The following is a 24,008-nucleotide window of genomic DNA, read 5'->3' on the forward strand; positions in this document are numbered from 1 at the left end:
TTTTAAGGTGGAGATGTGGTTCTTCTGTTGCAGACATGCGCAGTGTTCTTGGTTGGTCATCAATCGACAAGATAAATGAAAAAAACATGCTTATTTTATTTCATAATATACATAATTTAAAACGGCCAAGTTCTATTCACAACGTCATTCAGTTGGTAAGAGACAGACATTCAGTAAATACTAGGAATAGATTGTCCACCATCTATGCGTTGTCCAGACAGAAAAGAGAAATAGGCAAAATAACATTTTGATTTAGAGCAATAAAGAAATGGAATAAATTAACTGAGCAAACTAGAAACCTTTCAATATATACATTTAAACATTATTTTAAAACGATTTAAATATAATACATAGAAATGTTGTGGGACTATAGTAGATGAAGAATCAATAATTTTTAGATTGAGTATTTATTGGGTCATTATGTTAGTATATTATGTATGTTTGTAATAGTGTGTTATATGTGAAAATGTGTTCGTATTATAAATTGTATTTTAATGTTTAAGGACTCTTGGAAGATTTGTCCAAATGGGGACTAAAAGAGATCCAAATCAAATCAAATCAAAATGGGGGACTGGGAGGGAGGCATCTGCAGCTAACCCACCTAGACTCCTGGCTGACACTCCGCACAGAACTATCTTTTCAAATCAAATCAAACTGGGGGACTGGGAGGGAGGCATCTGCAGCTAACCCACCTAGACTCCTGGCTGACACTCCGCACAGAACTATCTTTTCAAATCAAATCAAACTGGGGGACTGGGAGGGAGGCATCTGCAGCTAACCCACCTAGACTCCTGACTGACACTCCGGACAGAACTATCTTTTCAAATCAAATTTGATTTGTCACATGCGCCGAATACAACAGGTGTCGACCTTACCGTGAAATGCTTCCTTACAAGCCCTTAACCAACAATGCAGTTAAGAAAATATTTACAAAATAAACTAAAGTTTAAAAAAATGAAATAACAATAACAAGGCTTTATATACAGCGGGCACCAAGTCAATGTGTGGGGGTCCAGGTTAGTCAAGGTAATATGTACATGTAGGTGGGGGTTAGCTGACAGTTACTGGAACAGTGTTCCTGTTCTACAACAGAGCAGGAAGCAGTTAGGCTACATACTGGTTGTTAATGCCTTCTATGTTATGTCCTAACCTAACAGTAACCCTTCATCGCATGCACACACATGCTGCATGCTCCACCTCTAACTACCTCACTGCTGCATGCTCCACCTCTAACTACCTCACTGCTGCATGCTCCACCTCTAACTACCTCACTGCTGCATGCTCCACCTCTAACTACCTCACTGCTGCATGCTCCACCTCTAACTACCTCACTGCTGCATGCTCACCTCTAACTACCTCACTGCTGCATGCTCCACCTCTAACTACCTCACTGATGCATGCTCCACCTCTAACTACCTCACTGATGCATGCTCCACCTCTAACTACCTCACTGTTGCATGCTCCACCTCTAACTACCTCACTGCTGCATGCTCCACCTCTAACTACCTCACTGTTGCATGCTCCACCTCTAACTACCTCACTGCTGCATGCTCCACCTCTAACTACCTCACTGCTGCATGCTCCACCTCTAACTACCTCACTGATGCATGCTCCACCTCTAACTACCTCACTGATGCATGCTCCACCTAACTACCTCACTGCTGCATGCTCCACCTCTAACTACCTCACTGCTGCATGCTCCACCTAACTACCTCACTGCTGCATGCTCCACCTAACTACCTCACTGCTGCATGCTCCACCTCTAACTACCTCACTGATGCATGCTCCACCTCTAACTACCTCACTGCTGCATGCTCCACCTCTAACTACCTCACTGCTGCATGCTCCACCTCTAACTACCTCACTGATGCATGCTCCACCTCTAACTACCTCACTGATGCATGCTCCACCTCTAACTACCTCACTGATGCAAATTACTATGTGCACAGACGTGTGTGTGTGTGTGTGTGTGTGTGTGTGTGTGTGTGCGCACAAACCCCACAGAACACGGCGTGCAGCATATGGCTAGCGATCTCCTCTAATGGGACCGAGGCAGCAGAGCAGAATAACTATTACTACCAGCATCAGTACTGCAGCCCAGGCAGCATGGGCTGAGAGGCGGTCCAGGAAAGAGATACATCCCTGTCATACACCCGCTGCACAAAGACAGAGAGAAGGTGAACGTATGAGAACGCAAGAGAACAAGACAAAGGAGGGTGGGGGCAAGAATGTCTTTATGATGACCAATGAGCAAGGGACAGAGAGAAAGAACAAAGGAGTGTGTATGTCCCCGTCTTTCTCTCTCTCTCTCTGTGCTTTGTTGTCACCCTCAGTGCTGCTGTGAAAATGTGCTCTACTGCTCTGCTCTCCTCCATGTGGTGTTTGTGGAGCACTAGCCACGTGGTTGGTTACTAAGTCCACCCCCAATCCCCCCTCCACACAGCCCAGCTGTTCCAACAAAGAGATGCCTGCCACACCCCAGCCAGAGAAGCCTTAGCTCCACTCCATTACTAGGCTAGCTACAACACTATAGTTCAGGCTTAGTTACAGCAGTCAGAACACCAGAACAGCTACCAGCCAGACAGCCAGAACAGCTACCAGCTAGACAGCCAGAACACCACAGAACAGCTACCAGCCAGCCAGTCAGAACACCACAGAACAGCTACCAGCTAGACAGCCAGAACACCACAGAACAGCTACCAGCTAGACAGCCAGAACACCACAGAACAGCTACCAGCCAGCCAGTCAGAACACCAGAACAGCTACCAGCCAGACAGTCAGAACACCAGAACAGCTACCAGCCAGACAGTCAGAACACCAGAACAGCTACCAGCCAGACAGCCAGAACACCACAGAACAGCTACCAGCTAGACAGCCAGAACACCACAGAACAGCTACCAGCTAGACAGCCAGAACACCACAGAACAGCTACCAGCTAGACAGTCAGAACACCAGAACAGCTACCAGCCAGACAGTCAGAACACCAGAACAGCTACCAGCCAGACAGCCAGAACACCACAGAACAGCTACCAGCTAGACAGCCAGAACACCACAGAACAGCTACCAGCCAGCCAGTCAGAACACCACAGAACAGCTACCAGCCAGACAGCCAGAACACCACAGAACAGCTACCAGCTAGACAGCCAGAACACCACAGAACAGCTACCAGCTAGACAGCCAGAACACCACAGAACAGCTACCAGCCAGCCAGTCAGAACACCACAGAACAGCTACCAGCCAGCCAGTCAGAACACCAGAACAGCTACCAGCCAGCCAGTCAGAACACCAGAACAGCTACCAGCCAGCCAGAACACTACAGAACAGCTACCAGCCAGCCAGTCAGAACACCACAGAACAGCCAGACAGCCAGAACACCACAGAACAGCTACCAGCTAGACAGCCAGAACACCACAGAACAGCTACCAGCTAGACAGCCAGAACACCACAGAACAGCTACCAGCCAGCCAGCCAGAACACCACAGAACAGCTACCAGCCAGCCAGAACACCACAGAACAGCTACTAGCCAGCCAGCCAGAACCACAGAACAGCTACAAGCCAGCCAGTCAGAACACCACAGAACAGCTACAAGCCAGCCAGTCAGAACACCAAAACAGCTACTAGCCAGACAGTCAGAACACCACAGAACAGCTACAAGCCAGCCAGTCAGAACACCACAGAACAGCTACAAGCCAGCCAGTCAGAACACCAAGAACAGCTACTAGCCAGCCAGTCAGAACACCAGAACACCAGAACAGCTACCAGCCAGCCAGTCAGAACACCAGAACAGCTACCAGCCAGCCAGTCAGAGCAGCTACCAGCCAGCCAGTCAGAACACCACAGAACAGCTACCAGCCAGCCAGTCAGAACACCAGAACAGCTACCAGCCAGCCAGTCAAAACACCAGAACAGCTACTAGCCAGCCAGTCAGAACACCAGAACAGCTACCAGCCAGCCAGCCAGAACACCAGAACAGCTACTAGCCAGACAGTCAAGGCAATAAACCATTGTGCAGGGACTCAGTCTGATCCAGACTGTCTGTACGATGAATGGCAATAGTCCAGTTAGGATACAGTAATATTTCACCAATTAGTAGCCTAAAATACCTCCTAACAGTGATGTAAAGTACTTAAGAAAAATAACTAAAATACTACTTAAGTAGTTTGAGGTATCTGTACTTTACTATTAATATTTGACACTTTTACTTCACTACATTCTTTAAGAAAATAGTGTACATTTTACTCCATACATTTTCCCTGACACCCAAAAGTACTCATTACATTTTGAATGCTTAGCAGGACAGGAAAATAGTCAAAATTCAAACCCTTATCAAGCGAACATCCCTGGTCATCCCTACTGCCTCTGATCTGGCAGACTCACTAAACCAACATGCTTCGCTTGTGAATGTTGGAGTGTGCCTCTAGCTTTCCAACAAATTAAATTGAAAAGAAATATTAAAATGGTGCCATCTGGTTTGCTTAATAAGGAATTTGAAATGACTTACACTTTTACTTTTGATACTTAAGAATATTTCAAACCAAATACTTTTAGACTTTTACTCAAGTAGAATTTTACTGGGTGACTTTGAGTCATTTTTCCTATGAAGGTATCTTTACTTTGAGTCTGACAGTTGGGTACGTTTCCCACCACTGCATCCCAGTTAGACGCGGTGAACTCTCAACATAAGGTGTTTGATTCACATGACCTGCCTCAGAGGACAGTTGGAGAACTTCATCTTACAGGGCAAATGTAATTGTGGTTTTGGAGATTTGATAAGCATTCATGTGGTTAGTTTTACTGATATGTAATCACCCATAGCCACTGTATACTATGGGCATGTCCCAAAGGGCACACTATTCCCCATATAGTGCACTACTTTTGACCAGAGCAAAATCAAATCAAATTGTTTTGGTCACATACACATGGTTAGCAGATGTTATTGGTCACATACACATGGTTAGCAGATGTTATTGGTCACATACACATGGTTAGCAGATGTTATTGGTCACATACACATGGTTAGCAGATGTTATTGGTCACATACACATGGTTAGCAGATGTTAATGCGAGTGTAGCGAAATGCTTGTGCTTCCAGTTCCGACAATGCAGTAATATCTAACAAGTAATCTAACAATTCCACAACAACTACCTAATACACACAAATCTAAAGGGATGGAATGAGAATATGTACATATAAATATATGGATGAGCGATGACCGAGCGTCATAGGCAAGATGCAATAGATGGTATAAAATATAGTATATACATATGAGATGAGTATCGTAAGATATGTAAGCATTATTAAAGTGACTAGTGATCCATTTATTAAAGTGGCCAATGATTTTCGAGTCTGTATGTAGGCAGCAACTTCTCTGTGTTAGTGACGGCTGTTCAAGATTGAGATAGAAGCTGTTTTTCATTCTCTCGACCCCAGCTTTGATGCACAGGTACTGACCTCGCATTCTGTATGGTAGCGGGGTTGTTGTCCTTGATGATCTTTTTGTCCTTCCTGTGACATTGGGTGCTGTAGGTGTTCTGGAGGGCAGGTAGTTTGCCCCCGGTGATGCGTTGTGCAGACCGCACCACCCTCTGGAGAGCCCTGCGGTTGTGGGCGTTGTAGTTGCCGTACCAAGTGGTGATACAGCCCAACAGGATGCTCTCAATTGTGCATCTGTAAAAATGTGTGAGGGTTTTAGGTGGCAAGCCAAATTTCTTCAGCCTGTTGCTCTGTTGCACCTTCTTCACCACACTGTCTGAGTGGGTGGACCATTTCAGTTTGCGCACACACCTTTGTGGGGCCCCAGGGTTGAGGATCAGCGAAGTGTAGATGTTATTTCCTACCTTCACCACCTGGGGGCTGCCCGTCAGAAAGTCCAAGACCCAATTGCACAGGGCGGGGTTGAGACCCAGGGCCTCAAGCTTAATGATGAGCTTGGAGGGTACTATGGTGTTGAATGCTGAGCTGAAGTCGATGAACAGCATTCTTACATAGGTATTCCTCTTGTCCAGATGGGATAGGGCAATATGCAGTGTGATGGCGATTGCATCGTCTGTGGACCTATTGGGGCGGTATGTGAATTGAAGTGGGTCTAGGGTGTCAGGTAGGGTGGAGGTGCTATGATATTTGACTCGTCTCTCAAAGCAATTCATGATGACAGAAATGAGTGCTGCGAGGCGATAGACATTTAGTTCAGTTCCCTTTGCCTTCTTGGGTACATGAATAATGGTGGCCATCTTGAAGCATGTGAGGGCAGCAGACTGGGATAGGAAGAGATTGAATATGTCCGTAAACACACCAGCCAGCTGGTCTGCGCATGCTCTGAGGACGCGGCAAGGAATGCCATCTAGGCCGGCAGCCTTGCAAGGGTTAACACGTTTAAATGTCTTACGTCGGCCACGGAGAGGGAGAGGCCCGCAATCCTTGGTAGCAGGCTGCGTCGGTGGCACTGTATTATCCTCCAAAGAAGGTGTTTAGTTTGTCTGGAAGCAAGACGTTGGTGTCCGTGACGTGGCTGGTTTTCTTTTTGTAGTCCGTAATTGCCTGTAGAACCTGTCACATACGTCTTGAGTCTGAGCCGTTGAATTGCGACCCCACTTTGTCCTTAAACCAACATTTCGCTTGTTTGATTGCCTTGCGGAGGGAATAACTACACTGTTTATATTCAGCCATATTCCCAGTCATCATCCATGGTTAAATGCAGTGGTTCACGCTTTCAGTTTTGCGCAAATGCCGCCATCTATCCACGGTTTCTGGTTAGGATAGGTTTCTTGTCACGGGAACATTTCCCAGCATTGAATAGTTATTGTCACAGGAACATTTCCCAGCTTTGAATAGTTCTTGTCACGGGAACATCCTGTTTGAGTTTCTGCCTGTAGGACGGTAGGAGCAAAATGGAGTCATGGACGGATTTGGCGAAGGGAGGGCGGGCAAGGGCCTTGTATGCATCGCGGAAGTTAGAGTAGCAGTGATCCAGTGTATTGCCCGCACAAGTGCGACAATCAATATGCTGATAGAATTTAGGTAGGCTTGTTCTCAAATTTGCTTTGTTGAAATCCCCAGCTACAATAAATGCAGTCTCAGGATATGGTTTCCAGTTTGCATAGAGTCCAGTGAAGTGCCTTGAGGTCCGTCGTGGTATCGGCTTGAGGGGGGATATACACGGCTGTGACAATAACCAACGAGAATTCCATTGGGAGATAATATGGTAGGCATTTGATTGTGAGGAATTCTAGGTCAGGTGAACAGAAGGACTTGAGTTCCTGTATGTTGTTACGATTACACCATGAGTCGTTAATCATGAAGCATACACTCCCGCCCTTCTTCCCAGAGAGATGTTTAGTTCTTTCAGCGCCACACATGAAGAATCCCGATGGCTGTACTGACTCCGACAACATACCCCGAGAGAGCAATGTTTCCGTGAAACAGAGAATGTTACAATCTCTGATGTCTCTCTGGAAAGCAACCATTGCCCTAATTTCATCGACCTTGTTGTCTAGAGAATGGACACTGGCGAGCAATATACTCAGAAACGGTGGGTGGTGTGAAAGCGCCTTAGAAGTCTGACCAGGATACCGCTTCGTCTACCTCTTCTACGGCGAAGTTGTTTTGAGTGGGCCTCTGGGATTAGATCCAATGTCCTGGGTGGTGCAACAAAGGATCCGCTTCGGGAAAGTTGTATTCCTGGTGGTAATGTTAGTAAGTTCTTCCCGGCTGTATGTAATAAGACTTAAGATTTTCTGGGCTAATAATGTAAGAAATAATACATGAAAAAAAAATACTACATAGTTTCCTACGGACTAGAAGCGAGGCGACCATCTTTGTCGGCGCCAACTTGAGGGGCACTATGGGTGATTAAGCTGAGCGTTTACCCCAACTAACTGGGAGGTAACAAAATATCTGGTGACCCACAAATATCATAACGCCCCCCCCCCACACACACACAAAAAATGCTAACCACCTCGGTTAGTATAATGGTAATAATAATCTTGATTAGCATGTCTTGGGAGTATGATATTTGTGTCTAACTTTCGCACTAATCATAATTCACGATTCATTCAGAATTATCTTTAATCATGGTAGCATTCACATTAATGTAGACGTGTTTAGAAACATATTCTATTTTAATTAAAGATAAAAGTGAATCCAAAATGATGCAATACATTATCATAAATTTCATATTGGGCACAAAATAATCTGAAAAAAATACTGCATAGTTTCCTAAGGACTAGAAGCGAGGCGACCATCTTTGTCGGCGCCATCTTGAGGGGCACTATAACCAAAACAGCAAATGCATCCAAAAAAGTGTAGTCACAAGTTTGATGTAGTCATCGTGTGCTATGAATATGGTACCAAATACTTAACATTTTACTACACATAAGTGAATTTGTCCGAATACTGTTGCTCCCCAAAAATGAGGGGGACTATGTTCAAAAAGTGCTGTAATTTCTAAACGGTTCACTTGAAGTGGATGAAAATACCCTCAAATTAAAATGGACAGTGTGCACTTCAACCTCAGGCATTGTGCCATTTCAAATCCTGTGCTGGAGTAAACAGCCAAAACAACCAAACAATGTGTCACTATCCCAATACTTTTGGAGCTCACTATCTCATTTACAGAAATATTCATACCCCTGAGTCAATACATGTTAGAATCACCTTTAGCAGCGATTACAGCTTTGAGTTTTTCTACCAAAGTCTCAAAGCTTTGAACACCTGGATTGTACAATATTTAATTTTAGGTTATTGTCCTGCTGAAAAGGGAATTAATCTTCCAGTGTCTGGTGGAAAGCAGACAGCCAGGTTTTCCTCTAGGATTTTGCCTGTTCTGAGCTCCATTCCGTTTCTCTTTAATCCTGAAAATCACCCCGGTCTTTAATGATTACAAGAATACCCATAACATGATGCAGCCACCACTATTCTTGAAAATATGGAAAGAATTACATGCATAATTGCATTGGCGATCACTTTTGATATTTGTGTTTTCCCGCTAACGGAACATTCATACTTATAGCCTACTGCCATATGCTCATTGCTGCGCTTATGTGAGTAAATAGCCTAGTGGTTTATCAACATTTAAACCTAAACGTTCTGATCTGTTGCGTCAGCCAAAATAAATTGGGGGGGGATGCTTGTGGTTGTATTAATTTAGGATCTATCGCATCCCACAACTGTCCCAGACTATGTTCAGAATATGTATTTCTCGCACAGAATAGGTCAACTTTTGTACTATGGGGGATAGTAGATTGACATAGGCTAGTGCTTTTGCTGTTCGTTAGGCCTACTCATCTTGTTGGCTGACAAAAAGTTAATGTGGACAGTTCTTCCAATATCTTCAATATGCGGTTGTCAAATTGTGAATGAGAGACTATTGGAGTGTGTACAGCCTGCACAAAAAAACTAGGTGTAGGTTATATTACATGGATTTATTAGACTTTTTAAAATGTAGATGTTCCGAAGGTCTGCATCAGTGTCTTGTAGGCTGTATGTGGAAGCCAGGAGACGCTAAATGTGTTTACATTAATTAACGTCAATTACCGTGAGATCGACAGTTATATGCTTGACAATCACCGGCTGACAAAATTTTGTGACCGCCACAATCCTAACTGTGGAGTAACTACAATGTTGATCCATCCTCCGTTATCTCCTATCACTGCCATTGAAATCTAACTGTTTTAAAGACACCATTGGCCTCATGGTGAAATTCCTGTTTCATTCCTCTATGGCAACTGAGTTCTGTATTCAGTGACTGGGTGAATTGATACACCAGGAGGAATAATGATCTGGGGCTGTTTTTCATGTTCGGGAAGGCCCCTTAGTTCTAGTGAAGGGAAATCTTAACGCTACAGCATACACTGACATTCTCTACGATTCTGTGCTTCCAACTTTGTGGCAACAGTTTGGGGAAGGCCCTTTCTTGTTTCAGTATTTCAATACCCCCATGCACAAAGCGAGGTCGATACAGAAATGGTTTGTCGAGATCGGTGTGGAAGAACTTGACTGGCCTGCACAGAGCCCTGACCTCAACCCCATCCAACACCTTTGGTATAACATGCCTTTGGTATGTTATAGCAGCAAAGGGTGGACCAACTCCATATTAATGTCCATGATTTCGGAATGAGATGTTCGACGAGCAAGTGTCCACATACTTTTGGTCAGGTAGTGTATTTAGGCTTGCCATAACAAAGGGGTTGAATACTTGACTAAAGTATTTTTCATTTTTAACTCATTTGTAAAAATGTCACACCAAAGACGAGAGGCTCAGATTAGCTCTACCTGCCATGCCGTGTGTGTCTGTGTGCTGAATAATAAAGACAATTCCTAGAAGTAGATTATTCAAAAAACACCCTGTTCTCATACATACACACACACACACGGGCGCGCACACACACACGGGCGCACACACACACACGGGCGCACACACACACACGGGCGCACACACACACACGGGCGCACACACACACACACGGGCGCACACACACACACACGGGCGCACACACACACACACGGGCGCACACACACACACACGGGCGCACACACACACACGGGCGCACACACACACACACGGGCGCACACACAGAGCTGCTGCAGATGAAGTTCCAGGCAGCAGGCAGACTAACTGGCTCTCTCCAGAGGAGTGATGATGTGAATTGGAGCATGCCCAGTTTGATCATCATGAGGTCCCGAGATCGATTGGAGCACAGCGAGCACAGAGAAACTGGACACAGGAGAAGACAGTCAGGTGACAAGTTGAAAAAAGGAAAGTGGAGCCACATGATGTAATGGAGATGGGAGACACTGCATGACGATAGACAGAGACTCAAACATGTATTGCAAAGCCACAGAACAGCCCCGTTCTGCCAACAGCAGATACAACTGCTAGATACAGCACACTGCACAGTCACTCTACAGCAGTGGTATTCAGACCTTTTCAGCAGGGACTTCAGCCACAATTTCTGGGGACCCCATTTTTTGGGGCAGAAATTTCACACGACCCCACCCAACCCCAAATCTAAAAGACACAACCTTAAAAAATGTAAAACTTTAAAGTTTATTTTACAATTTTTTGAGGCGACCCCACTGCACTTCCCCGTCGTGACCCCGACTTTGAATACCGCTGCTCTACAGAGAGTATTCAAGTGTGTGGAGGTGGGAAGGCTGCAGTGCAGAGGCGCTGGTGACTAGCGTAGCTCACAGATCAAGGTCTCTCCTCTCTAGACCTCTCTGTATTCTAGGACTGACACTAATGGAAGTGGGTGTCTAATGACAGAGACAATACACACACACACACACACACACGTCAATGACATGATACACACTTCAACAATGACTACAGCTAAAACACATCATTACACAATATTCTACTCATTATCTGTTCGATTAGGACTAATTTGAAAAATGTCTGCAGTCATTGGCTGTAAAAATACAATCAATTAGGACTAGCCTATGACAATGAGAGAGAAATGCCATCGCAGAGTATAAATAGATGAAGTAATGACGGACAATTCATCAAATGTGTTTGCTTGCTCACCACAGTGGATGACCTCACTGTGGCGCACACACACACACACACTAGGGCTGGGAATTGCCAGAGACCTCACGATAAGATATTATCACGATACTTAGGTGCTGATACAATATGCATTGTGATTCTATATGTATTGTGATTCGATACTGTGATTTTATTGCGATTCGATGTTCCAAACATATTGCTCACCATGTGTCTGCTGCAGAGGGACAAGCTAGTTCATTGCTATACTGAACAAAAATATATTTTTAAAGATTTAAAAAAGATTTTACTGAGTTACAGTTCATATGAGAAAATCAGTCAATTGAAATAATTTCATTAGGCCCTAATCTATGGATTTCACATGACTGGGAATACAGATGTGCATCTGTTAGTTGAATTCTCTGGCAACAGCTCTGGTGGACATTCCAGCAGTCAGCATGCCAATTGACGCTCCCTCAAAAGTTGAGACGTCTGTGGCATTGTGTTGTGTGACAAAACTGCACATTTTACAGTGGCCTTTTAGTGTCCCCAGAACAAGGTGCAGGTATGTAATGATCATGCTGTTTAATCAGCTTCTTGATATGCCATACCTGTCAGGTGGATGGATTTTATTGGCAAAGGAGAAATGCTCTCTCAATTTGTGCCAATTTTTTTTTGAGAAATAAGCTTTTTGTGCGTATGGAACATTTCTGGGTTCTTTTACTTCAGCTCATGAAACATGGGACCAACACTTCACATGTTGCCAATTTAAAACATATTGTGTAGTTTGGCTAGTTAACTATTTAGTAGGGTTTAGTAGGGTTTAGTAGAGTTTAGGGTTTAGTAGGGTTTAGTAGGGTTTAGTAGGGTTTAGTATTTAGTAGGGTTTAGTATTTAGTATGGTTTTTCAATAAACGTTGTAGTCAACTTATACAATACTCGAAGACGTAAAGCAGATTGTGTTCTTCATTTCACCCGTCACATTATTTTACATTATGAAGCTTCCCATAGTTCCACCAGAAAAGTTGAGCCAGTCACGTGTTAGTAAATAGCACAACGGTAGAAAGAGGGAGCTGGTGAGTCCATAGAGTTCTACAGTTATTGGAGAATCTCTGTGGTGCAGCACACGAGGTGAGGAAGTTACACATATGCAATTCACTACTCAATGTTTGCTATCACATATCTTATAATGGCTTTCTGCCAGTAGTCAAAGAGTTCTGGATGAGTTCTGTAAAACTGCCATTTTGTCCATGTGCTTCCTACTAGAGTTTTTTCCCCTCCTTCGTTCTTCTCCCCTCTGCTCCGTGTACACATGCTGCTCTTCCTTCAGAAAAATCATACATCACTACTTTGTTCATTTGCACAAATGTTTCATTCACTTTCGCTTATAAATGTTTACATACCAAAAATGATATTCGGTAGCTACTAGCTATGCTTGTATAACTTTATGAGCTGGATTTGCAATTAGTTTGTCCGTTTTCGCTCCTTAGCGAATTAGTTTGTGCTAATTTTGTTAGCATTCTGGTAATAGAGGCCCAAATTGCTTTTTTTGCATTTTTAGCGCCCCCTTGTGTGGTATGCCAGTAATACCGTAAATTCCAGAATGAGAGGACGGTATGACGATGAAAATCTGGATACCGCCATGATAATCTAGATAATATTCTTAGAATAGCCTAAATGACAATTAACTCGTATGCTGTCAAGATTTCCCCTGAAAACTGAATATTTTAGCTTTACAAATGGATCTTGGCCATTTGATACCTGGTTCATTGAACGACAGAATTATTTTAGAAAAGACCGTCTTTGGTTGTAATTGTAATGTTGTACAATCCTCCAGGAGAGCTCAGCAGAGCTACTGGGTGTGCAGGCTTTTGCTCCAGTCCTGCTCTAACACACAACATTGTAAAGAAAAGAAAAAGATCAGCTGCTCAATAGGACCTTGATCAGCTGACTGATGTGTTTGAGCAGGACTGGATGAAAATCCTGCAGATCCAGTAGCTCTCCCGACGGAGGGTTGACAGACCACATGTTTTATACAGAGCAGTATTTTACTTTGTGGTGTGTTAAAATGCCTTGCTCCACGGCACAACGGCAGGAGATATAATACATGGGATCAGAGACCAGCAGCAGCCTTCCATTGTCAATACCAGTGATAATTGTATTTTGTGATGTGGTTCCTTGCATCATTACAGTTATGGCCACTACTAGGATAAATAAATAGACCTAAACTCCCATCCTTCATGCTGTGAGCAGAGGGAGGTAAAGGGTCAACCCCAGGACAAAACTTCATCACTTTGTTGAATGAATGGGCATTAATGAGAGGGTGTTATAAAATCATGAGGACAACTTAAGGATAGGCCTACGTCTCCCATGGCTGGCTTCTTTTTCAACGCTGATACCATTCCACAGAAGAGCATTATCAGTAACAGCCTATAACCTAGCACTAGCCTCTGAGTAGCCGCTAGACACTCCAGCTAAGAGTTTGTTAAACTCCTTGTGTGAAAGGATACCGGTAGGCCTAGACCAGCTGATACAAAATGTGTTAAGGCAGCAGAGTTCAGAGCAGGCTATGGCATGCAAGTACTCTCACAGGACTGTTTATGGTGTGCTCTGTGTGCAGGTATGTCAGTGGAATGCCCTCCACTGGCAGCACATTCCACAACACAATACGCCCCAGCCAGTCCATCACTCAGTGGAGATTTCACTCCCAGGCACACTGACTACAGACTGACTACAGATGCAGAGACAGCAGCACAGTATGTACACTATTTAGCCTTTCCACCGTATGTCCTGAGAGACAGAAAGGTTATACACAAAACACACACACACAGATACACTATCAGCTGAGTGAGTGAGCAAACATAAACACTGTTAACTTGTGATAAGAATAACTACACATTACTCACAGAAAGGCAAATGGACAGACATTATGGCCTAAATTGTTTAGGCCTGACACAAATAGGCTTGTAGGCCTTTGCCCAAATCAAGCCTGACAGATGTGCTATGTAGGCCTAACCTCTGGCCACCAATCAGGCACCATGCTGTGTTATTATGACAACAATATGGAGATGACCTGATACTTTCACAACTATTAAAATAAGGGAAAATGCAAAGTGACTTCAATGGCTAATTTCTCTGAACAAGGAAAAAAATAACACCAAATTCACTGAGAATAAATGATGCAGTATAAATAAACATTAGATCAAGCCACAGCTTCCTACTGCTTGTCAAACAGATAACCTATATAGGGGTGGGCTTGGTGTGGGGTCTGAGGGATCCGTGGCTGGTTTTAGACCATTTGTTTGGATTCCGCACGTCTTAAATCATTGTGAAGAAGAGGTTTGGTAGAAATTGTATGCTGGGTATTATACTTATTGAATATTATATAAATCCTATCAATTGAAAAGGCCACCTTGGGTTCAATCAATTAGCTTAATTTCAAATGATCTTTCAATGAAATGATGTTGCAGGAATGCTTATCTTATCTGTTTCTAACTACAGAAATAATTTCAGAACAATCTGAGATGGTGGGTGTCATGGACTGCTGAAATGACATGACCCTACAGTGTGGGTAAACAGTTCTGTGTGAGCTGAATGTCAATCTGCGATCCTAGGTAGAGAAGAGGCTGAATCTCAATCTGCTATCCTAGGTAGAGAAGAGGCTGAATGTCAATCTGCTCTCCTAGGTAGAGAAGAGGCTGAATCTCAATCTGCTATCCTAGGTAGAGAAGAGGCTGAATGTCAATCTGCTCTCCTAGGTAGAGAAGAGGCTGAATCTCAATCTGCGATCCTAGGTAGAGAAGAGGCTGAATGTCAATCTGCTATCCTAGGTAGAGAAGAGGCTGAATGTCAATCTGCTATCCTAGGTAGAGAAGAGGCTGAATGTCAATCTGCTATCCTAGGTAGAGAAGAGGCTGAATGTCAATCTGCTCTCCTAGGTAGAGAAGAGGCTGAATCTCAATCTGCGATCCTAGGTAGAGAAGAGGCTGAATGTCAATCTGCTATCCTAGGTAGAGAAGAGGCTGAATCTCAATCTGCGATCCTAGGTAGAGAAGAGGCTGAATGTCAATCTGCTATCCTAGGTAGAGAAGAGGCTGAATGTCAATCTGCTCAGTAGGTAGAGAAGAGGCTGAATGTCAATCTGCTATCCTAGGTAGAGAAGAGGCTGAATCTCAATCTGCTATCCTAGGTAGAGAAGAGGCTGAATGTCAATCTGCGATCCTAGGTAGAGAAGAGGCTGAATGTCAATCTGCGATCCTAGGTAGAGAAGAGGCTGAATGTCAATCTGCTCTACTAGGTAGAGAAGAGGCTGAATGTCAATCTGCGATCCTAGGTAGAGAAGAGGCTGAATGTCAATCTGCGATCCTAGGTAGAGAAGAGGCTGAATGTCAATCTGCGATCCTAGATAGAGAAGAGGCTGAATGTCAATCTGCTCTACTAGGTAGAGAAGAGGCTGAATGTCAATCTGCGATCCTAGGTAGAGAAGAGGCTGAATCTCAATCTGCTATCCTAGATAGAGAAGAGGCTGTCATGGCTGCACTGAGGGGCTTGTGGGGGTGACCGGGCGAGTGGAGAGAGGAGGACCCCACCTTAACATAAAGGCTTGGGCATGACAATGGGACCATTGTACCCCTGGTTTGACCCTGGTGAGTCATTGGTAGTAGGGGCAGGGACTGGGACAGGGGCGTGCAGGCATGGCATAGGCCCACTAGGCTGCCCTAACTGCCTGGCTCACCATCAAAGCCTCAGGCTTGATGCACAAGGTCTTCTCTTACAACCAAGCCTGAGTGTGCATGATGCATGCACAACATCATACATCTAGTAGGCCTATGGGGGCACTAATACATGCATTTTCAGCCAGGACAGGAAAGCTAGCCTAAGGCCTCAAAGCTTTCTGTCAAAAAAAGATGAGATCACAAAAACTCTGTCCAGGACTAGCTACAGTTATCGATTATCTTATCTATTGTTCACAGTGGCCAATGAACAAAGATAGATAAGCAGAGGACTTTCAGTGGCATTAGTGAAAGTATTACCAGTCACCAACAAAGCCAAGAACAACATCTATTAGCTAAACCACAACAACATGCTGAAAGATAACTTCCAAGGCAAATACTGACCAAATAACAGAAGCAACATTAGGTGGTTCAAAGTATTGACTAGAGACACAAACTACCAAAGCCAGGTCATTTAGGTCAGTGGTTCCCAAGCAGGGGTATTTGGTCTATCCACAGGGGGTACTTGAGAAGACCCATGAGACCATAGGCTCACTGGTAAAATACACATGAGGGGGTACTTCAGGGGTACTCTGGGCAGAGCAAAATTCAGTTGGTGGTACAGTAAGCAAAAAAGGGTGGGAACCACTGAGTTAGATCATCATCTCAGGTCTTGTCGTGACAGAGGGCCATAGGTTGTGACCTCAAGACTGCATTAGTAGGCAACAGATATCAACACAGAGAGCACTTAGGTTAGATAACTGACTGGGGCTTTTGCCACGGCTCACCTGACTCAAAACATTACAGCCTAAGTTGACACACACTGCCCAGACACTGATGAAAGAGGCCCAGGCGGGCTGTGCATACAATAACATGAATCCAATTACATATAGAATAATACATGATATGATCTCTATGGGGCTGGTGTTTCATTCCAGGAAGATGTTTCCTCCCCTCTGCTCTCGTTCACTACCCTTCACAGATCTGACGACTGGATTTATGAAAGCAATATGGCAGAAACTAGGTGGATTGTCTCGACATCATGCAGATAATAACTACTGTACTCTCTCAGATGATCGTGTCTCAATGAGAGAGAAAAGGACACTGGTTAAACCGGACCTACCACTTACAACAGACACAGCATACAGGCAGCAGGCGTTTTCCACATTAATGTCTTCAAATACCACTGTCTGGTGCTATAGATCCATGAGCTTGTTAGTGCCAGCAATAATATTTTCAAATGCATCCTATTGTGTGTATGCATGCAACAAGCCTTTATCAGTCAGTGGGGTGGGCAACCTGATTGAAAGTATCAACCCCCACATACCCTACCCATGCACATAGACAGACACATACTTTGTCTGAAACAAAAGCATAAATACATACATCGCAGGAAAAACGTGTTTGTTGCAATACGCCTTCAACCTCAGAACCATGCCAACTGAACATGTATGGGCTTGACTCAATTTCAACTCAGCAATAGGGCAGACATTTATTTACATTGTATTTGATTGGTGTGGATTGGACATAATCTCTTTAGGAATCCAAGGAAACTAGGCTAGTGAAAAACCTGGAGGACCTTCTGTAACTGTTAAATGAAGCAGAGCCTTCATGGTGTAACAACAAGCCATGTAATTAGTAAGTAGTTAGCTAACTTACTAGCTAGGTTAAAGATTTGTAAAAACCAGTTTCCCTTGTATCTGTGGCTAGGTAGCTAACTAGCTAAATGACCAAGTAAATGTGTTCTGATCAAAAACTCAGCTAGCATAGCAAGCTAACGAATGTGTTAGGCAAGGGCTGCACTCACCTGACTGGCTATTTTGGCACTGTATAGGCCAGGGCTAGCTGGTAAAATATAGCATCTAGCTATACTGCAAACTGTCTCAGCTGGGTCTATCGTTAATGGTTTTTGAGAGGAACACAAATCTACGAATAACAACAACAAAGACGGATTTCGGATACCAAACCGTTAGATATCGAATCGTTCGGTGTTCTAACAGAAAATATGTTGAATGCCAGAAGAATGCCAACATCTGTCCGGCCTCCGGTGCTTCCACGCCCTACGCTGCCTGACTATCTACATTGCCTGCCTGGCTGGATCTGCCGTCTGCATCTAACAAAGGTGATGCAACCGAGGCTGACGAACTAGCTAATAAAATGTCAACAGGTTTGTCTGGCTAGATAGTCTGCATAGAACATTTTGATAATCAACTAATGCAAATGTCATTTAGTTGAATCAACCCTCAAACTTAAAGCCAAATGTTGCCTGTAATTACTATAGTTATACAAGGCAGTCACCGTTTTACCGCAAGCCACAATCAGTTGAAATGTACTCAATCATTATTTAGCCACAGGGCGCAGCGCATTGGATCTGGTTAGCTACACACCCGTAGCTATCTACCCTACTGTAGTTTAACACTTAACCGGCAAACATAATATCAAAACGATCTATAAGACAGAAAACAATAGATCCTCACCCAAATCTTGGATTCGGACAGCTGGGGGAATCCTGAAGCACCTCCTGATATTAAACCCGCCGTGTCATCGGTGTATTTCTCGGGAGAGAAATGTGTTCGCAAAGAAAAGATTACGCTTCCAGACACACAAGCCGGGGAATGCAGGAATGTGACGTTAGGCCGGTAAGTGGAGGCTTGGATTCTGGGAGCCGTAGTTCTGTATGGCAGTGCGATTCCATTCAATCACAGTGTCAGGAGCTGTAATTTTATTTGTTTGAAATAATACAGACTTGTTCAAACATTTGAGAAGGGTCAATTCATTAATGGGAGACATTGAGTTTTTTCTTATTTCTGAAGTCAATTTCAATTGATATCCGCCCCAGGGTCTTTTTCTTTTGTCCCTGTGGGACGAATTGATAGTTATTTAAAAAAAAAAAAAAATTTAACATTTATTTAACTAGGCAAGTCAGTTAAGAACAACTTTTCATTTACAATGACAGCCTACCCCGGCCAAACCCGGACGACGCTGGGAGTCTCCAGTTCATTTCACGCAGACTCAAACAGCGAGAATGGGCGCGTTTGAGCGGATCATTTTTGTCAAGTCGATGATCCCCTGCATTTCAAAGGGTGTTGCATTATGGGGGTTTATTAATACAGATTGTCTGATTTACGCCTAGCACTGAGGAATAATAAGACTAGAGACTCCATTCAAGATGTCCGACCGTTGTTCTCACTAACATTCCCATAAACCGATTCATGGATTTCCTATATCTGGGTTGCATCCGGTTTATACTGACCAACATTACATGTGCACTAGGCACTCAGTGCACGCAAGGAGAAGCGACGACGTCATCACCTCATCCAAAAACATGGTAGACATTGGATGAATATAACATTTTAATATCTTCAGGTGTGAGTGATGTAAAAAAATAAGCCTCAGCGATAATTATTTGAATAATTCAATGGATGTTTTGTGCAAGAAGTCAGTACTTGACTCAGGCCAGCCTGAATGCGCATGACATGCTATTCCAAGTTGTCAAATTAGGGTTTGTAAAGTCATGAAAAGTCATGGAAATTAGTTTAATAATTATTGTTAATGGCAGTCATGAAGACACACTTAAATATTATCAATCACTTAAAAATCGACATATCAGCAATCATTGGAATGACCCTCCTGGGTGGCACAGCGGTCTAAGGCACAGCATCTCAATGCTAGAGGTGTCACTACAGACCCTGGTTCGATTCCAGGCTGTATCACAACTGGCCCGTGATTGGGAGTCCCATAGGGTGGCGCACAGTTGGCCCAGCGTCATCAGGGATTGGCTGACGTAGGCCATCATTGTAAATAAGAATTTCTTCATAACTGACTTGCCTAGTTAAATAAAATAAAAAATTAATCAATGTCTGTGTGTGCCAGAGCAAGTGGGCCATTGTCAGGGGAGAGAGAGCAGCATATTTCAGCAGCAGGTATAAAATAACGACAAACAACAGACTAAATAGATAACTGCAGCCTAAATAAATCTGCACCGTTGGAAAACTGGGATTCCCCTCTATTAAACAGTAGCCATGTAATTGTTACAAATATTCTAAGAATTGCCTAATTGACAAATAACTTGCTGTGCATAGATCTCCCCTGAAACATTAATAGTTGAGCCTCATATACACTGAAAAAAATATAAACACAACATGTAAAGTGTTGGTCCAATGTTTCATGAGGTGGAAAAAAAGTCCCTGAAATTTTCCATACGCACAAAAAGCTTATTCCTCTCAAATTTTGTTAACACATTTGTTTACATCCCTATTAGTGAGCATTTCTCCTTTGCCAAGATAATCCCTCCACCTGACAGGTGTGGCATATCAAAAAATTGATTAAACATCATGATCTGTACACATGTGCACCTTCTGCCGGGGACATTAAAAGGCCACTTTAAAATGTGCAGTTTTGTCACGCAACACAATGCCACAGATGTCTCAAGTTTTGAGGGAGCGTGCAATTTGCATGCTGACTGCAGGAATGTCGACCAAAGCTGTTGCCAGACAATTGAATGTTGATTTCTTTACCATAAACTGCCTCCAACATCGTTTTTAAGAATTTGGCAGTATGTCCAACCGGTCTTACAACCGTAACCAAGTGGAAGCTGCTGAGGGGAGGATGGCTCATAATAATGGCTGGAAAGAAGTGAATGGCATAAAACCGTGTGTTGGATGTATTTGATACAGTGACGATTTTAGCATGCAAATCTGGGTTGGGCAAACTCCAACAACAAAAATGTGGATGCATGCCAGCAAAGCCACAACACAACACTAAACAATACATTAATTGCACTATAACGGTGACAAAAGGTGCCCACAAACTGTTCGGGCCTACATAAAGCTGTCCCAACAGCAGAGTCCCAAAAGCAGTCCCAACACCTTACCACTGCTACACATGGCTATCAGTGGAGCCTTGTCTGGCAGTGAAACAGTTAATTCAGCCTCATTTACTGCCTTTTAATAAAACATAACTGATATGGCTGACTTGCTTAAACAAACGTGGTTTCTACTAACAATTGAGATGTGCAAACTATGGCATAAGGGGACGACGAGCGGATAAGAGGCAATCCGTAATTTCGATTAAGAAATTAATGAGCGAGCTAGGACGGACGTAGTCAATATAACTATTTGTTCAGCACTTTTGAAATGTACAGCGACAGAATTCAGAACATGGTCCGTTCTTACAGTATTCTTCCTGTACACCAAGTCAGAACCCTAGGATAAATAAAGGGGGCATATAAGCAGACAATGAAAGCTCATACAATTTTTGTTGAATACATTTCTCTAAAAGAGGCTATAGGCTACATGTGCACCACCAAGTCAGAGCAGAATGCTAAATTATGAGAGGGAAAGTGACCAAATTACATGGGCTACTAACAGCTTACTACACAACATACACTTAGTATTACTTTCTTAGCTACAGTATACATATCTCCCTGGCATATTACATCATTCATGCAGCAGCATGCAAAACATTTTTGGACTCACCTTGTTATGCTGTGCCCACTTGAACAGGAAGTGTTCAGCCGGCTGTGACACGATCCCTTGGGATCGAACCCGGGGCTGCAGTGGCACCTTAGCACTCATTTGCGATTTCCAACTTGTTGTATAAGGTTTTATGTCCAATGGCCAATGAGCACCGAGACATTTTATCTATAACTTCTCTTCATATGACATGGATTGAAAAGGATTAGCCAGTAGATTTCCGACTTGATGCATGATGATGACTCCTTGTCCAGCTTGCTAGCTAACGTTAAAGTATGATGTTGACATGACCAGTTCAATCAAAGCTACTGTATATATAACAAGATTTGATGTCATTTTATCTGTGGCCAATGACCTTGAGCCTTCTTGGATGTGCACTTCTAATGTAAGTCTATGGCAGCACCCAAGGGGCTTACATTTTCGAGCTCTACCCGTAGATTTTACGGTGAAGTAGTGCCCCCATGAGTGACAGAACACTGAGCCAATCACGGCGCAACTAGAGAATATCCCCAACCCCTATGCTTATTATTTTCTGCTGGCTGCCCCACCACCACAGAAAGCACTGAGCTAGGCTGAAACATCTGCATTTTGGAGCTGTCTTACTCAAGAAAGCAAAAAAGAGACCATGTTTGTTTGCGGCATTATTAACTCAATTATGTTATTTTTTTACATTGTTTGCAAACTGATATGTGACATGTATTAATGCCAAAAAAAACATGCAAAACCGGCACAACAACAAACAAACAAAAAAATATATATATACTACTGGTCAAAAGTTTGGACACACCTACTCATTCAAGGGTTTTTCTTAATTTTTACTGTTTTCTACATTGTAGAATGATAGTGAAGAGATCAAAACTATGAAATAACACATATGGAATCATGTAGTAACCAAAAAAGTGTTAAACAAATCAAAATATATATATTTTTTGAGATTCTTCAAAGTAGCCACCCTTTACCTTCATGACAGCTTTGCACACTCTTGGCATTCTTTCAACCAGCTTCATGAGGTAGTCACCTGGCATTTCAATTAACAGGTGTGCCTTGATAAAAGTTAATTTGTGGAATTTCTTTCCTTCTTAATGCTTTTGAGACAATCAGTTAGGATTATGTGTTGTGACAAGGTAGGGTTGGTATACAGAAGATAGCACTATTTTGTAAAAGACCAAGAATGTCAAGAACAGCTCAAATAAGCAAAGAGAAATGACAGTCCATCATTACTTTAAGACAAGTCAAACGGATAACTTGAAGTATGAGCGAACAACATGACATTTAGTGTGAAGTCACCCAGGTACATTTGGGCAAATCGTGAAGGAGACATTTGCATTCATATTAAATTTTTCTGTAAGAATATCGTCAAATCTGTATACTTCGACTTTGATTTAGCTTTTCCAGTATTAGTATTCATAATAGCCTTTCAATTGGTGACGTCACTTGGGTAACGATGCTTCATGGGTGACTGTTGTTGATGTGTGCAGAGGGTCCCTGGTTCGCGCCCGGGTCGGGGCGAGGGGACGGACTAAAGTTAAACTGTTACATATACACATTGTGTTCTGTCAGAAAGATAGTTCCTCAACCAATTTACGGCCCCTTCACTGAGACCAATGTTACTGAGTCTAGCTAGCAACAATTCATGGTCAACTGAATCAAATGCCTTTGATAAATCAACAAACAGAGCAGCACAATGTTGCTTTTAATCAAATGCATTAATGATGTCGTTTGCCACTGCCATAGCTGCAGTTGTGGTGCTGTGTCCCGATCTAAAGCCAGACTCAACCCTGCTCAGTATGTCCTTTTCAATTAAGAAGTTTAACTGTGAGTTCACTAGGGATTCATAGACTTTGGCCAGGATAGTGAGTTCACTAGGGATTCATAGACTTTGGCCAGGATAGGGAGTTCACTAGGGATTCATAGACTTTGGCCAGGATAGGGAGTTCACTAGGGATTCATAGACTTTGTCCAGGATAGTGAGTTTGGAGATAGGACGATAGTTATTAGCATCTGAGGGATCTCCACCCTTCAGCCGTGGGAGGACATAAGCTGATTTCCAAATGCTGGGTATGGAATTGGTCAAGAGACTCAAGTTGAAAATGTGAGCCACAGGTTCAGAAATAATATCTGCTGCTATCTTTAAGAGGTAGGGGGCCAGGTTGTCTGGACCTGCAGACTTTTTAGTGTCTATGGCCTTTAGTGCCTTATAGACCTCAGTATAAGAAACAGGCTCAAATTTCAAATGGTTCACATGAGGGCCTATATCATAGTTTACTGTAACAGAGCTTACATTAGAGGCCTGGGCCACACCATTATAAAAAACGGAATCAGCTGATATGAAAGTGCT

General features: G+C 43.3%; 1 protein-coding gene across 1 annotated transcript in view; it reads right to left on the bottom strand.

Moving 5' to 3' along the window:
- ctif (CBP80/20-dependent translation initiation factor) overlaps nt 1-19,087 on the bottom strand; it is a 180,463-nt gene extending 161,376 nt beyond the window's left edge. The window contains exon 1 of the mRNA XM_071389018.1: nt 18,674-19,087. The gene's annotated coding sequence lies outside the window, so the exon portion shown is untranslated. The remainder of the gene's footprint in view (nt 1-18,673) is intronic.
- Nucleotides 19,088-24,008: the final 4,921 nt, after the last annotated feature.

Source organism: Salvelinus alpinus, chromosome 1 (genome assembly GCF_045679555.1).
Source record: "Salvelinus alpinus chromosome 1, SLU_Salpinus.1, whole genome shotgun sequence".
In the NCBI taxonomy this organism is placed as follows: Eukaryota; Metazoa; Chordata; class Actinopteri; order Salmoniformes; family Salmonidae; genus Salvelinus; species Salvelinus alpinus.